Source organism: Eretmochelys imbricata, chromosome 15, assembly GCF_965152235.1.
Source record: "Eretmochelys imbricata isolate rEreImb1 chromosome 15, rEreImb1.hap1, whole genome shotgun sequence".
NCBI classification, from domain to species: domain Eukaryota; kingdom Metazoa; phylum Chordata; order Testudines; family Cheloniidae; genus Eretmochelys; species Eretmochelys imbricata.
This window is the reverse complement of record NC_135586.1, coordinates 7,040,848-7,057,102: the sequence shown is the minus strand read 5'-3', so window position 1 is coordinate 7,057,102 and position 16,255 is coordinate 7,040,848.

Genomic DNA, 16,255 nt, shown 5'->3' with positions numbered 1-16,255 from the left:
TCATCTAGTCCAACCCCCTGCTCAAAGCAGGACCAATCCCCAATTAAATCATCCCAGCCAGGGCTTTGTGGAGGTAAAGCCATGAGAAATACATTGCTTCAAGGTCTGACAAACTCAGACTCCCACTACTTCTCCTGTTGGGTGTCCATTCATGCTTCGACAGAGCAGATGTGATGGTTATCACTTCAGCTGAGGCACCGGGGGCTGAAGCAGGGACCTCCAGACCTAAAAGCACAGGTTGTTACAGCTTGAGATAAAGCTCTTTAGTTGTGTCTACAACAGAGGAGGACCTGTCTCTCACTGACGCCCCCACCGGTGTTCAGGGACTGACCTAAAAAGATCCACAACACAAGATACTCCTTTCAAATTATTATTGCTAGGACTTCCAAGTCATCCTAATTTGGAAAGCATCTTGGAATGGATACGATCATTTGAAAGGTATGGTAGGGAAAGAAAAACAATATTTCCCTTCCAACAGAAGTCTTGGCTAAGATCCTCAAAGCTCGTGAAATCAATGAGATCAATATTTGAACCAATCAATCTTTGAAGATCTGGGTCCTTGTATGAAAAGAACCCTATGTATGATTTGCCAAAACCTGCCTGTCTTCTCATTTGACCATTATCTTTCAATGCTCATAAGACCATTAAAAGATGTGACAGCTGGTATTTTAATTTTAAACGATATATGGATATGGATATATGATGATGCACTTCAATATTCCTGGACATTCTATAACAGATTTAAAAGTAACTATACTTGAACAAAAAAACTTCAGAAACAGACTTCAAAGAGAAACAGCAGAGCTAAAATTCATTTGCAAATTTAACACCATTAATTTGGGCTTGAATAGGGACTGGGAGCTGGCTCATTACAAAAGCAGCTTTGCCTCTCCTGGAATTGACACCTCCTCATCTATTGTTGGGAGTGGACTACATCCACCCTGATCGAATTGGCCCCGTCAACACTGGTTCTCCACTTGTGAGGTAACTCCTTTCTCTTCATGTGTCATTATATAATGCCTGCATCTGTAATTTTTCACTCCATGCATCTGAAGAAGTGTTTTTTTTACCCACCAAAGCTTGTGCCCAAATAAATCTGTTAGTCTTTAAGGTGCCACCCGACTCCTTGTTGAATATATGGATATGTCTCTGTTTGGAATAAAGGTATAATAAACGTGGCCACTAGATGGCTCCAAGAAGAAAAGGAGTACTTGTGGCACCTTAGAGACTAACCAAGTTATTTGAGCATGAGCTTTCGTGAGCTACAGCTCACTTCATCGGATGCATACTGTGGAAACTGCAGAAGACATTATATACACAGAGACCATGAAACAATACCTCCTCCCACCCCCTCTCCTAGACCTGTTGATATTATGCCAAAAAGAACTAGCTACCTTTTTCTGGCACTAGGGATTCTTCCCAAAGTCTGAACACTCTCACTAATCCTCGGCTTCTGCAGCTCAGCATCCGTCTCAGTTTGGGGCTGTATAGCCTGTTTGATAGCAGTTTCTTGTGCCTTGTGGGCCTTAATGATTAGAGGAGGCTTTTCAAGCTAAAACAACCTTAACACAGGGAGGGTAATGGGAAAATGCTTTCGCCATTAGATGCAGAGAATTGAGGCCAGTGCTGGGCAGGCATTGAAGTCTGTTGCAGGTAGCACACCGGTTGTGCATTTCCAGACAATCAGTGCATGATGGGCCCAGATGGCACCCTCGGAGCCAAACACCCCTACCCGTGTTCTGGAGAGGAGGATGAGTTAGAATCCAAACCTGGATCTAGATCTGAATTCCCCAGATCTGACATGAAACGTGAACCTCAGAAGCTATGTGATTTCTTTTTCTTTTGAAACACATAAAGGGCCAGGTCCTCCTTTAAAGTCAACAGATCTGCTCAGATTTACAGCAGCTGAGGACATCTTGGGCCAGAAGTATAATAAATCTTTAGAAGTCATTGTGATGGTCTTCAGCCCTGTATTCACCCCTCCATGTTGCTGTAATAACATTTGCACAAAGTATGCCTTCTGAGGTATCATTTGAAAATTCATAATTTGCTGATCAATATTGTCCTGATAAAATATATATGGCAATATTATAGGTAAAGTTATAAGATTCCACTGTATGGTGTTATTAGCACATGTTCCAAACCCCAGCCCCACCTACACAGAAATTGGCAATCAGGTCTATCTCAAACAAAGAATGTGTAATCTGCTTAATTTGCGTTTAAGCAATAAACAGAAGAATCAAGCACAAAGGGAGTTCCAAGGGGTGGATAAACCATCAAGAGATAAACAGTCAAAAGCGAGGCTGTCCCCTGAATTTCAGCAGGAAATCTTTTCTAAGGGCAGGGACTGACACCATACATACCAAACACCCCAAGGCAGCCCTCCTCCCGGCTCTCACTCTGTCCATTGATTGCACCAGAAGGAACCTAGGAAGCAGCCATGACACAGAAGAAGGGGCCTGGCCTAGAGGTTTGGTCAGGAAGAATATTGAGAGCATGTGGTGAGAGAACCTTTGCTTTGAATGTATCAGTTTAAGATAGGCACTAGTGGTGGTTTAGCTTTATTTCTCTTGTACTCAGTTCTGACTTTTGCCTCTCATTACTTGTACTCATTCAAAATCGCTCTCTTTGTAGTTAATCAACTTTGTTTTGTTGTTTTAGCTAAATCAGTGTGTTTGTTTGGGAAGCTCCATTTGGGGCAACAGGATTTGTACATATTGTTTCTATTACTAAAATGGCGGACTTTATATGAGCCTGTATTGTCCAGGAGAGGGGGGACCCTACGAAACATACATTTCTGGGGAAAAGTCTGGGACTGTGAATGTGCTGGGGGAACCTTGCAGAGTAACTCAGGCTAGTGGAAGCCTGAGTGTGACTAGCAGGTTGCAAGTGCACACATGCCGAGCTAGGAGTGACTTACATGCTAGACGCTGTTTGTGGAGGAGTGGGGGCAAAACCAGCCAGGCAGGGTAAAGGGCACCCCAGATTAGGGGGCAGGGCTGACACAGCCACTCACTACCCTAGATATTGTACCCGGGTATAGGTCAGATGCATTCATAGACTCTCAGGGTTGGAAGGGACCTCAGGAGGTCATCTAGTCCCACCCCCTGCTCAAAGCAGGACCAGTCCCCAATGTTTGCCCCAGATCCCTCAATGGCCCCCTCAAGGATTGAACTCACAACCCTGGGTTTAGCAGGCCAATGCTCAAACCACTGAGCTATCCCTCCACACTCTGCCCAGTGTGGTTATTTTGAAATGGAATTTCAAAATGAATGACAAGGTGATTTGTGTGGCCTAGATGATCAATATGCTGATGAAGAGGCATTGACAGGCAATCAGAAATTGCCACTTGTGTACGATCCTTTGTTTCACAACTGCGCCAGTTTCTTCTGGTTAGGTTCCCCAGCACCCTGCGGTCTGAACAGTACACACCATCTATTGGATACAGAGCATGGGATGTAAAAGGGCCGCATGCTTTGTGGTGCCCATGAGCATTGAGCTGAAACGTATTTCACGTATGGCTATAGATGGACTAAGGAGGTGATGTGTTACAGGGGCACTAACCGAGATCAGGCTAGGCACATAGTAAGACACAGTCCCTCCTCAGAAGAGCTTACAGTCTAAAGAGCTAAGTGGTGCGAGAGGAAACAAAGGCATCGGGAGGAGAAGTGACTTGCCCAAGGTCTCAAAGCGGATCGACTGGGAATGAACACAGATCTTTGGAGTCCTCATCTAGTCCTTTAACCACAGGACCAAACTGACTGTAACTGAGGTAAAATGAGTTACACCATGGGAAGCAGGCAGAGAATCAAGCCCCCATTGTATCCAGGCAAACTCGCCCTTCCAGTAATACGCACAGATCTGATGCCATTCCACCCCAGAACTTTTCAAGGCTAAGTTCTTCTTGGGGACTAAAGCACCTTTCATCTGGGGCTATCAGAGCATAGGTGGGAGAACGGCGACTATCTGAGTTCCTACGCAGTGTAATTGTCGGTCCCAGGATAATAGAGGCAAAGTGGGTGAGACAACATCTTTTATTGGACTAACTTTTGCTGGTGAGAGCGACAAGCTGTCTCTCTGTTATCCTGTTTGGCAGCCTGGGCACTGACCCTGATTCTAATCGCTACACAACGCTGGGCCACCTGTAAGCCTCAGATCAGTGGCATTACCCCAGGGGCCAGTCTGGCTCACTGTCTCGGATCCCTCCCCTGCCTTGTGGGGTTAATAACACCTCTCGGAGCTATTGGGAGGCTTAATTAGTCATTGGGTGTAAAGCGCTTTGAAGATCAAGCATGCTGCGTAAGTACTAAATGCCATCAGTGCCGAAAGCCTGTGCTGTCTTGTGCTACTGAGGGAGTGAGAACTCAAGGGCAGGGAATGGAAATCTCCCCCCCGAATGCTTCTTTGCCTGTGGAAGGGGAGTTGAGGCCTAAAACTGGACCTTTAAAGTACATGGTGCTGCTTGGTGCATACGCCCCATTGCCAGTAGAAGTTAAAGGGGCACAAAGAACAGACCCACTTTGCAGGGGTGTGGGGCTGGCTGTTAAAATGACCACAAGGCAAAGACATGGGGCTGGTGGGTTACTGTCCATCCCCTGCTCCATATAAGAGAATTTACTTTGGTGCGCACATGTAGCTTAGGTTTCAGAGTAGCAGCCGTGTAAGTCTGTATCCTCAAAAAGAACAGGAGGACATGTGGCACCCTTAGAGACTAATCAATTTATTTGAGCATAAGCTTTTGTGACATACAGCTCACTTCATCTGATGCACGCAGTGGAACTTAGTAGATATGCACTTCTGAAGGCAGAATCCGGCTTACCTTTTCTGTACCTCAGATTCAGTCATTGGTGGTCAGCACCTGTCGTAGACCTCAGGTGATGACCACGGAAAGCTACAATTTGCACCTGTTGTGCTTATCCCCAGCTTGAAACTGGATTAAACTCCATCAATGGAATTTCTGGCTGTCTCATCTACACTTGCGCTTTGCCCTGGTGCAGCTACCCCATTGGCTAAACCAGGGCTCACCCCAGCCTAAAAAAGGGCGAGGATGCCCTTGGCTAAGAGCACTGCAGCACGGCTCATTCAGGAAGGAGTCAGTCTTATGTCACTCGTGAGAACCCTCCTTACTTCGGCAAGTGGCTGGAGAGGTTCCAGAGGAAGTGTGAGCCCAGCCCTGTTTGATTGGAGGGATGATCACTGCGGGACCAGGCATCTGAGTTTGGCAGGGAGACGTACATAGGGGAAAATGGGAGTGAACTCACGTCTGCTCCTAAAAATAATTGTTCACAGCACAACACCTCGGCTACAAATAACTGCCTATCGTGTTTCAACTTATCCTGGTTTGGTGGCTGCTGACTCTGTGTTTTTGATGGGTTTCACTGATTTCCTCAGGGCCGTTTGCTTTAGTGCGTGCAGCACAGATCCTCAGCCGGTGCCAGCCGGCTCAGTGCCATTGAGGTGAAGAGAGCTAGGCTGGCTGACACCAGCTTAGCACCTGGCCTAGGACTTTTAACCTGGGAACCCAAAGCATCTGTAAAGAAAAGGGAGTTCATTGACTATTTTGGAGACCATCAAAGAGCCAATGGCGGAGAAGAGTGGTCCCTAAACTCACTCCACCGTCGCTGGGAGCTTGGAGTGGGTGAGAGAAGGAAGGCAAGAGAATATCAGACCCACACCCCAAATTTACAGCACTTGGTTATTGGTTTTCCACGTAGAGCAACAGACCCCAACCAAGGCTGGCACCCTGTTGTGCAAGATGTTGTGCAAACACGGTGTCCCTGCATCCGGTAGATAAGGAGTGAAAAGGGAAATAGAGGCTCAGAGAGGAGACATGATTTGCCCAAGGTCAAGCAGCAGCAGTAGCATGGAGGCACCCTGACCCCCAGCCCAGTGCACTCTCCAGTAGGCCAAACTTAGGGGTGCCAATTTTGATTGGCTGTATTCCTGGAGATTTTCATTACATGACATTATCTTTAATTAAAGATTAATATTTAATTCCTGGAGACTCCAGGAGAATCCTGGAGGGTTGGCAACCCAAGCCACACTGCCAGTCTGTTGGGTAGGCAATGCAGCCTTTCTGAAATGCTTGTTGTTTAGGAAGGGTGTTCAGGCTCCTCTGTGTTAGAAGAGGGTCCCCAGCCACGCCCAGACTCCTACGAACGTTCTGCTGGAAGAGAGAAACCGTTCAAACTTCTTTGGCCTTCCATGATGTCAAAACTCATTGATGCACCTGATTTCCCAGCTGTGGATATAATTACCACCAGAACGATTAAAATGACATTGAAAGCAAGTTGCCAGATATGACCTGTCTTGTACCGTCCCAGAGAAGGGACTTATTACAGAGTTCTGCCTCAAATGTTTTATGAATTGTGTCTTATATAACTAAGGAAGGCTAGGACACTTTTATGCTAATGTGCCAAGTTAACATTTCTGTTCTTGATTACACCTTTGATTTCAATGACTTAATAGCTACGAACTCCATTGCTCCTGACAGATTATATGTACATGGAGCAGGGTGAATAATCGATTTTTTTGGGTTCTCTGACAGTTCTGGAGGTGCGGGGGAGAAATTTGTTTCAGCTCAATCCAAAAACAACATTTTAAATAAATGTTGGTGAATTCAAAAGTTGGGGGTTTTTTTAAGTGCCTTGTTTGACCCAAAATGAAATGTCTAATTTTGATTTTGAGCGTTTTTTAACATTAACATTTTAAAAATTAAATTGAAGGAAATTTTCAAACAAAAACCGGTTTTGAATCAAAACAAAATGTCAAAATAAAACAGTTTGGTTTTGGGAGGATTTTTCTGTTTGGTTTTTCAAACTAAAGCAGGCAGATTCAATGGGAATTTACAAAATGTTTTAGTCAATCTGAATCTACAATTTTTGACCAAAAAAAAAAGTTTCAGTTGAAAAATGTCACCTTTGTCACCCACATGCATCCTCCTGAAAGGAGAGCCAGATTTTCAAAAGAACTCAGAAGGCATAATGGGGGGTAAATCTGAAAAGAGAACTGCATTAGAGAGGTTGGAAAATGAGGCTTTCTTCATGATAGTCTTTTTCATTCACAAATTGAAATTTTCAGCAGAATTTTTTTTCTTTCGTTTTGGTTTCCCATCAGACAATCAAAAAAATTTGAAGGAAGCAGGTGAGCAGATGAATATCTGAATGCCCCCTTCATCCTCTCAATTTAGGACAATACGTATTTATAGGGTGGGATTTATTCCCCTCCATTTTTTTTGTCCTAGACTCTGATTTCCAACTCTTGTTCTTTCCCAACTTGGTCCCATCCCCATCTGGTACAATCCCAAGGGATAATTCATCCTCTGGCACTGGTGAAATAATTCCTTTCTCTCTCTCCACTTCATTCCCTCTGTCCCCTGAAATACACCTTAGATTGGAGCTCTTGCAGTTTGAGGCAACCTGGATAGGATGTGGGGAGGAGCCAAGATCTGGCATGAGCTCAGAGACAGCAGGAGCTCACAAGAACCAAATCCCAGCAGAGGACTCCCAGAGCCTGGGCCTTGCACCCTGGAGGCATGGGAGCTCAGAGGGGCTGAGTCCCACACAGGCTCCTGGGGAGCAGGAACCCAGTCCTGGCACAGTGCTTAGAAGTAGCTGGGAAGTACATGAGGACAGGAACTGAATCCAGTGTAATGCTTGGGGTGAGCTATCTCTCACAGGACTCCCATCTCTCCTAGCACTCGTCCAGAGCTGCCGCTGAGTTGGTCCTGGCCTTTTCTTTTTCTGGTGCCTCAGTGGAATGATGATGATGATGACAATAATGATGAAGAATATACGTTAAAAGGGATCATGGATACGGAAGCTGCGAAAGGTGAAATGCAGACTAAAACGGTAAGATGTTTTATGGAGACATTTCAGAGAATCAAGTTGAATCTGTTCTGCTGGGCTCATATTGCCTTCAGTACCTCGCTTTAACCCTTTGTACTTTAGCCTGGAGCTCAGCCCTGTTCTGCAGCACTGACGAAGCCCCAACTTCTCACGTCTCTTTAAGAGCAAAGTTTGCCTCATTTCTCTCTTATTAAGGTCACTAGTTCCAGTGGGGGTCCGTCGTTGCCCCTACAGCAGTCACCAGGATTTGCGCTTGGGACCTTCACAGCATCATCACACAGTCTGCCACTTGAGCTAAAGCACTGACTTCATTAGATGGTGACAGTAGTAGGCTGTTATTCCCCACCCACTAGCAGGAAACATGGTGCACACTTTGCATATATATTATATGTGCATTAAACCAGTCCTTATTAAAGTACTAGGCAGTCAAATCTAATCTAAACTAATCTATTCACTATCTCTGTCTGACTGTGTGTGTATTGTGCCCATCACCAGGGCATCTGATTGGTACGGTATGCTGAAGCAGCTTGGACTATTACCGTAGCATATTGTAGCATTTCCTGAATCAGACAGTTTCTCCCCTCACCCTTCAAACTAAGGGCTAGGTTGTTTCTTTGGGCAGAGCTCTGGGCAAAGGTGGTACATAGCTGCACTGCCCCAGGAGTAGCATCAGGGAAGTAACTGTGAGTCAGAGTGTCACAATTTGCTCCCTGCTCCCTTCATGGTCCAGGACGGACGTAGCCTGCTGCAGTATGTTGCTAAATGCGCAGTCCTTACCCCACAAGAACTCAGCTCCAACCCTTTTGCTCATGGGGGCTGTATATATGACGCAGCCTGTTTATCCCTGTGCCCTGACCTAAAGTCTGGGGCTGCCATGCCGAGGTGGGTCTGACTCCCCCTTCTGGCTGTGAGTGGGTGTGTAAGGCTGGGCCATGATCTAGCTGTAAATCAGAATGCAATGATGAATGCGATGGTCTCTGAATGAAAACTTGCTTTTATGACAAAGCTCGGGAAAGGGAAGGGGACGGAGGAGCTCTGCAAGTGTCAAGGTGAGAAGGAAGAGCTATGTTCTGAGATGTAATTTCCGTCCAAATAATTTTCTCAAGCTATATAAACTTTCTTTATTTAAAATAAATACCTTCAAAAACACATTCTGTGTCCCCAGCTCCCTGACAACGTTCCCAGTAACAACTTTCACTTGCACTTATCCCTGAGCCAAAAGCGAGCAGTTTTACCTCCCCCCCACACGATTAATCTGAACAGTAAATTTCCTTGAGCAAAGTTTCCTGGTCCCAGACCACAGAATGAATGTAAGTAAACAAGGTGTACAATAACAGACTTGTGTTAGGGCAGGTTTTTCAAGTGGCCTCTAATATCTACTGTAAATTCTAAATCTCTCCACACTATGGAAGGGTTGGTGTGTGTGGGGGTGTGTGTGTGGAGGGGAGCAAATGATTGAAAATACCTCTAGGTAACTGTTTGAAGCAACCTGCCTCATATCCAGCAAAAGTGGATCAGGTGTCTAATGACCAAAGAAATCAGGTGAAAAATCAGTGCCTGGAGTCCTGTCAAATTGAGGCTGAGCTTTCCAAAGCAACTAGTGATTTTGTGAGCATCCATTTTTGGGAGTGTCCAACCTGAGGCACCTTAAAGGGGGCCTGACTTTCAGAAAGTGATGAGCCCCCAGCTTCTGAATACCAGGTTCCTATAAGGTGTCTCTAGTTGGGCTCTCAGAAACTGAGGTAGCCAAAATCACTAATTGCTTTGAAAACTCTTGGACTAGTTAATCTTCAGGATTCAGCCCATTTAAAAAAAAAAATCCTCACAAGGAGCGGTAATAAGAAAGCCATAAGAGATGTGAAAGGCTTCCAATTCATACCTGTACATCATAGAGCAGTGAGTTTGAAGACTGAGGCACTCTCTTTATACCATTCAGAAGATGTGCAAATTGCTCTGAATTGCCTCAGTAAAGTGTCTGCACTTGGACCCAGAGGGATCATCTCAGGGATGAGAGAATTCAGTCTCCTTCATGCATTCATGCTTTGGTGTTTCTACTGAGTCTGCTAATAAGAGGGTCGCTTGTGGTGAGAAGGCTTACTAGGAATGGACCAACTGTTTTCATAGACCATCAAATGGGTCACAGCTTTCAGTTAAGCACTGGCCAGGCGAATTTGATCTGACAAATCAGAGGTGGATACCAGAGCCCATTTCTCTACCCTGAGCTATCCAGTTCCTCTCATCAAAGGGCTTCTAAGGTGGACTATGGATGTTCTCTCAAGGGGCTTCTGTTCCTCCTTGGCTCCTTTGGCCTGTCCTGGTGAGTTGTGCAGATAGACCCATACCAGGACATCTCCAGTATTTCTGCATGTCTGGATGAGGAATGTGGGTGTTTTAGCCCTTTCCTAACTAATGAACGAATTTTGGTTTGGTGTATGGTGGCGTGTGCAGAGTAGTATGGCGAGGACAACAGAAGCATCCTTAATCTTTTGCTTGCCAGTGTGGGCATGTCCATCCATTAAATTTAATAATGAATAGTCAATGGAAACAATGCACAAAGGGAATGAGAGGAAAGACAATGCAGGATGTTTAACATTTCAGCCCATGGGGGAAGCTTATCCATGAAGATTTTCCATGTCCAGGGGTCATGGAAAGGGATGGGAGGGGAGTGAAGCTGGTGCAATAAGATTGGCAGTAACTGGTTTTCCAGCCATCACCTCAGATCCAGGTTAATTTCTTACCTCACCGGCACTGAAGAAGGACCTTTGGTGGAGAAAGCAACAAGAAGAAAGTCAAGGAAAGTGTGGGCCCCTTACGGAATGAGGGAAGCAACCTAGTGACAGAGGATGTGGAAAAAGCTAATGTACTCAATGCTTTTTTTGCCTCTGTCTTCATGAACAAGGTCAGCTCCCAGACTACTGCACTGGGCAGCACAGCATGGGGAGGAGGTGACCAGACATCTGTGGAGAAAGAAGTGGTTCGGGACTATTTAGAGAAGCTGGACGAGCACAAGTCAATGGGGCCAGATGCGCTGCATCCGAGAGTGCTAAAGGAATTGGCGGATGTGATTGCAGAGCCATTGGCCATTGTCTTTGAAAACTCATGGCGATCGGGGGAAGTCCTGGAAGACTGGAAAAAGGCTAATGTAGTGCCCATCTTTAAAAAAGGGAAGAAGGAGGATCCTGGGAACTACAGGCCAGTCAGCCTCACCTCAGTCCCTGGAAAAATCATGCAGCAGGTCCTCAAGGAATCAATTCTGAAGCACTTAGAGGAGAGGAAAGTGATCAGGAACAGTCAGCATGGATTCACCAAGGGCAAGTCATGCCTGATTAATCTAATTGCCTTCTATGATGAGATAACTGGCTCTGTGGATGAGGGGAAAGCGGTGGACGTGTTGTTCCTTGACTTTAGCAAAGCTTTTGACACGGTCTCCCACAGTATTCTTGCCAGCAAGTTAAAGAAGTATGGGCTGGATGAATGGACGATAAGGTGGATAGAAAGCTGGCTAGATTGTCGGGCTCAATGGGTAGTGATCAATGGCTCCATGTCTAGTTGGCAGCCGGAATCAAGTGGAGTGCCCCAAGGGTTAGTCCTCGGGCTGCTTTTGTTCAATATCTTCATTAATGATCTGGAGGATGGTGTGGATTGCACCCTCAGCAAGTTTGCAGATGACATTAAACTGGGAGGAGAGGTAGATATGCTGGAGGGGTAGGGATAGGATACAGAGGGCCCTAGACAAATGAGAGGATTGGGCCAAAAGAAATCTGATGAGGTTCAACAAGGACAAGTGCAGAGTCCTACACTTAGGATGGAAGAATCCCATGCACTGCTACAGACTAGGGACCGAATGGGTTGGCAGCAGTTCTGCAGAAAAGGACCTAGGGGTTACAGTGGATGAGAAGCTGGATATGAGTCAACAGTGTGCCATTGTTACTGTGGAAGTATAACATTGTATAAGGGGACATGCTGGACACATTGTATATAAGAGGGCATGCCAAAACATGTTACAAAGTATCTGAGGGAGCACACATAGGGACAGTTAGCTTTGAATGGAGAAGCAATTAAGATAGAGCCAGCACGTCTAAGAAGCAGGCATCAGGATGGAAGGTGTGAAGGGCAATTAGTTAAGTTAACTGGAAGCTGTTAAAGGAGATTGTTAAGGGTGGCAGGTAATTGAAGATACGTGACTGGTCTCAGGGATCTCGAAGGGTGGTGACTAAAATCTTTTTCTTCTTTTGTCTGTAACTTCTCTGTAACTTGTTCTCCAAAAACTGTATAAATTAAAAGACACAAGCCCCACTCGGGGGGCTCACTTCTAAATGTATTAGCAGAGCAACTTTGCTAATAAAACAGAGTGGTCTGGTAAATTGTGAGTCTGAGTCAAACTTTGACATTACCAAGAAGGCCAATGGCATTTTGGTCTGTATAAGTAGGGGCATTGCCAGCAGATTGAGGGACGTGATCGTTCTCCTCTATTCGACATTGGTGAGGCCTCATCTGGAGTAGTGTGCCCAGCCTGGGGCCCCATGCTACAAGAAGGATGTGGAAAAATTGGAAAGAGTCCAGCGGAGGGCAACAAAAATGATTAGGGGGCTGGAACACATGACTTATGAGGAGAGGCTGAGGGAACCGGGGATGCTTAGTCTGCAGAAGAGAAGAATGAGGGGGGATTTGATAGCTGCTTTCAACTACCTGAAAGGGGGTTCCAAAGAGGATGGCTCTAGACTGTTCTCAGTGGTAGCAGATGACAGAACAAGGAGTAATGGTCTCAAGTTGCAGTGGGGAAGGTTTAGGTTGCATATTAGGAAAAACTTTTTCACAAGGAGGGTGGTGAAGCACTGGAATGTGTTACCTAGGGAGGTGGTGGAATGTCCTTCCTTAGATATTTTTAAGGTCAGGCTTGACAAAGCCCTGGCTGGGATGATTTAGTTGGGGATTGGCCCTGCTTTGAGCAGAGAGTTGGACTAGATGACCTTCTGAGGTCCATTCCAACCCTGATATTCTATGAAAGCAAAGTCTTCTACCAGATTTCTGATTATATCTATGGCAGGGGTCTCCTAAATGGTAACTTCTGGGCAAAGCAATCATTGATTCTCAATGAGACTTGTGCTGCTAAGTCATTTAGGCACTTTTGAAAATCCCATCATAGATCAAGTGGAAAAGAATGCCTCTTTCTGCTTAACAATGGAAAGCCGTATTTTGAGTGAAAGGGTTGTAAGCATTAGCTTGACATAAAGGTCCATTGGTGGTTTTCTTGGACCACCGGACTGTGATTCATTGTTTTTGGTTATTATTTACTCTGAACAAAGACCCTGCTTGTAAAACTGGTTCTGTTCTAGCTAAGTTGGGAGGAAGGAGCAAATATCAGGTTTCGGCATTAAGGGCCTGATCCAAAGCCCACTGAAACCCTTAACTTCAATGGACTTTGGATCAGATCCTAAGTGTGTGGAGAGTAATCTACTAAGGCAAAAATGAGCTCATGTCTAGCTACGCTTGTTTGATCTATAAGCCAAGAGGAGTTGCCAATTACACAGTCTGGGGGCAGTAGAAGGTCAGAACCTTTTCAGTGCAGTATAGAACATTGAGCCTAAAATGATAGACCAGGAGACAACATAAGATAGTGTGAATAAGGGTGAACTTGAGGTATTTACAGTCTGGGCCTGTTGTCCCAGACATTAGATCTGTTTTTGAGGAGATGCGAGGAAAGAGAGCCTTTTAAACCATTTATATTGCCATTCTATGCTTTCTAATATTGGCTTGATTTCTTTGCTCCAATACACCCATTGTTTATCCTTGAAAGACGTGTAAAGATCCAACTCCAATTTTTGGCTTGCCTTAACCTGTAGGAGAAAGGTGTCATAGCTAGCTAAACACTGAGTGTGCAACCTTGGCCTGGCCTACACTTAAAAAGTAGATCGACCTAGCTTCCTTGCTCAGGGCTGTGAAAAACGTCATGCCCTGAGTACCGGGCTTAGGTCAATCTAACTCCCAGTGTAGTTGCATTTAGGTCAACAGAAGAATTCTTATGTCAACCTAGCTACTGCCTATCTGAGAGGTGGATTAACGACATAGACAGGAAAACTCCTCCTGTTGATATACGAAGCATCTACACTACAGTGGCATAGCTGCATTGCCATAGTGGTGCTGCTGTAGCATCGGTAGTGTAGACGTACCCTTTGAAAGCCTTAGGCCTCGTTCACACTACAGACACTTTGCTGGTATAGCTATACTAGCAAAGCCCGCAAGTATAGTGTACTTATGCCAACAGAAGGAATGTTTCTGTCATACTGGTAACACACCTCTCTGAACAACATTAGCTATGCCAAGAGAAGCATTCTCATGCCAACAGAAGCTGTATCTACACTGGGGGTTTTGCTGATGTAGCTATGTCAGCTGTGGTGTGTTATTTTCATACCCCTGAGTACATCGCTAAACCAGCCTAACTTTGTAATGTAGACCTGGCCTTACTCATGTTGGCTAGAACTTATTTCCATGAGTAGCCCCATAGACCTCTTGTGTGAGTGAGTGTCATTAATATGCACAAACATTTGCCAGTGTGAGTGAAGGGTTGAGCCCATTGTATATTAGATGTAATTAAGTGGTTTTGTGCGATATGACTTTGCTAATGTTTTTGCTTCCAAGGGGTAATTTTCCCCTGGGTCAAAAATCATTCAATGTACTTCCAATTCTTCTTAAATTCTTATTCTTGAATAAATAATTTAAAGCAGCCAACATTGCCCTAACTTGGTTCCCACTGAAGTTAATGGGAGTTCAGGGAATCAGTTTTGAACCTTAGGCTATTGTGCTAGTGCAATACATCACTGCAAAATTTAATTTTTCCTAGATTTGAAAGAAAGTATCACATCTGATTTTCCATCGAACGTCTATTTTTACTAAGGCAATTAACACCTTGGATCTAAGCACAGATTGTTTCCATACAAGTAATATTAGCCTCAGACAAACTTATAATTGTGCATGTGGTTTTGTGGCTTTGCAAAACTTTTTCAAAAATGAGCTTGATGGGCCAAATGCATCTGTTCCAGTGGTTAATTACTCCCACTGATACAAACTTGTGTTTGCAGTTTGAATTTGTCTAGCTTACATATCTAGCCTGGAACATGTCCTTTGTCAAACAGATTAAAGAGCCCTCCACTATCAAACAACTTCTCCCTGTGCGGGTAGTTATAGACTACCATTCCCTTAACCTTCTCTTCAATGAGCTAAATAGACCAAGCTCTTTGGGGCTGATTTTTAAAGATATGTAAAAAGAACAGGAGTACTCGTGGCACCTAAGAGACTAACCAATTTATTTGAGCATAAGCTTTCGTGAGCTACAGCTCACTTCATCGGAGCTGTAGCTCACAAAAGCTTATGCTCAAATAAATTGGTTAGTCTCTAAGGTGCCACAAGTACTCCTTTTCTTTTTCCGAATACAGACTAACACGGCTGCTACTCTGAAAGATATGTAGGCACCTAAAGTTGCTATGTGTAATAGTATTTTCAAAAGCACATAGATGCAAATCAATGGGAAGCTTTTGAAAATCCCACTAGGCACCTAGCTGCATCTTTAGGCACTTAAATACCTCTAGCAATCTGGCCCTTTATGTCTCTCAGTGTTGGGTGTGTTTTGTAGACCTCAGGACATATTTGTAGCTACAAAAAAAGGAAACTTTTTTTTTTGTTTGCTCATAGTTACAATGAGCACATTACAAAGTAATACAAAGCAGCTCATATGCATTTTACAAGGCCTGGAAAGTGCTGCAATTGGCTGATCATTGATTACTGCTTCCTAAAATAAACTGCTGGCACCAGCAACACCATTGGACTTCCCCTTCTTGACAAAATTTACAGCTATTTTCCTTCTGGGAAATTCTTGTGGCTGTAAAATGAAGGCAAGTCTCTAGCTTTGCCTTAGGGGAATTAAAAAAGGCTCAATGGATTGATAGCATTCTGGAACAATTGCATACACCACACTCTCTTGATTATGTGAATTTGTCCCTTTGATCAGACACATCTTCCCCTGCTCTCTTCTGGGTCATAAACATAGGTGAGTCCTGATGACATGGTTGTAAACTATGCTAAGAAGTGAAGGGCTAGAGCAGAGTGAAACACAAGCTTTGGTTGGTGTCCAAACAGGGAATTGCAGAGGGAACTGTTTTGAGAACAAGAAGTGACGAAGCAATCCAAAAGCCATTGAGTTTCAATGGTAGTCACTCTACTGACAGATCTCCGGTAAGAGGCAAAATAATTCCATCATCATGGGTTCCGATGGTCTCTGATCTGCATCCCAGATGTCTGTAAACTACAAGGACATTAGTCTGTGATTGATTGTCCTTTGGGTTTCATATTGTGCTTTATCTGCACTTGATTGTGTAAGGAACAAGTTAATAGTAGCCATTAATACTAACCCC